We start from the raw sequence: 1,767 nt of genomic DNA on the forward strand, positions 1-1,767 counted from the left end.
GGGATATGCTACTCAATACCACTGGCATGGCCAGGTGTAAACAACATCTGACCTTTGTTGTGTATGTAACCATGGAGATTGTGATGTCGCCTAGGCCCACCAAAGAACAGCCTTGTCAGAAGCAGCACTGCCATGAGCAGAAGTAGCAGCACCATAGGTTGTCAAATAAGTTGGATTTAACCAAGACAAGTGAGTCCAATAGGATGCAGGTATGTCCTCTATCCTTACAGCTTCCCGTGGCTGTTGGTTTTATACCGTTTAGGGACAGCCAAGGAGGCGTCAATAGGCAACACAGGTAAGTGTGTGCTTGTATGTGTGTGTGTGTGTGTTTCCTATGCAGATCCTAAACCCAGTATCAAATGCAAGTAGGATGTAACCATGGAGATTGTGATGTCGCCTAGGCCCACCAAAGAACAGCCTTGCCAGAAGCAGCACTGCCATGGCTGTTGGTTTTATACCGTTTGGGGACAGCCAAGGAGGCGTCAGCAGGCAACACATGTAAGTGTGTGCTTGTGTGTGTGTGTGTGTTTCCTATGCAGATCCTAAACCCAGTATCAAATGCAAGTAGGAGGAGTAAGAAGGGTTCCTGCCAAAGCCAGGTTATGGATTGCATTTAAAAATGGTCCATCAGAGTGAAATGGACTCCCATCTTCCTGCTTAGCAATAATGATATGGGTTTAGGGTCTGCTGTGTGTACTGGTGGGTGACTGCCACCCAGCCAGAGTGTGTATGGGAGGCTGCCAGCCAGCCTCGCTTCCTACAAGTAGTGATGGTGCATGTGAAGGGGACAGCGTTGGTTCCTCCCCTTTCACAGTTATCACTTCTCATCCTTCCTTTTGGCTGGTATCAAATGTGGTGTCTGTTTATATCAGTTTAATATCTGATATGTCCCCTATCTGATAGCAGATATTAAGTGCACCACCAGGTTTTAGTGTTGGAAAGAAAGGTTATCTGTTTATTTGCTGCAGCTGCTTGCTGGCTAGTCCAGTGGGCCCCTACTGCAGGCAAAAGACAATAGGTGGTGCCTATGTGCCTAGGTGGATAGGACATCAGCTATGAGGCATTTGTTTGTACAAACTGCTGCTCACAACTAATGTTGTAATATAGTGTCTCCATCTGCTGGTGGTATTGAATAAGCAATAGTGCAATGATAGGGTTTGAAAAAGAAGAAAAATAAGAAGCAGCAGCATAGGAAAGAAGGAAAACATGGAGAGAAGAAAAAAAGAAGGTAAAAATGAGGTGAAAACATGTTTAAAAAAGTATTTCCATCTCTCTCTCTCTCTATATGTATATACATATATATATATATATATATATATATATATATATATATATTTAAAAGAAAAAAAAAATTATATATATATATATATATATATACATATAGAGAGAGAGAGATAAATATATATAGAGATAGTTGGGTGGATAGATAGATAGATAGATAGATAGATACACATACATACATACATACATACATACATACGTGTGTATTGTTGGAGTTGCAAACATGGGTGCACTTGACAAACTCAGTGCGGCTATTCCCCATTGAAAGATTGTTGCACCCAGGACCCTTAGCACTGGGATATGCTACTCAATGCCACTGGCATGGCCAGGTGTAAACAACATCTGACCTTTGTTGTGTATGTAACCATGGAGATTGTGATGTCGCCTAGGCCCACCAAAGAACAGCCTTGTCAGAAGCAGCACTGCCATGAGCAGAAGTAGCAGCACCATAGGTTGTCAAATAAGTTGGATTTAACCAAGACAAGT

This window comes from Hyla sarda, unplaced genomic scaffold, assembly GCF_029499605.1.
Source record: "Hyla sarda isolate aHylSar1 unplaced genomic scaffold, aHylSar1.hap1 scaffold_1678, whole genome shotgun sequence".
NCBI classification, from domain to species: Eukaryota; Metazoa; Chordata; class Amphibia; order Anura; family Hylidae; genus Hyla; species Hyla sarda.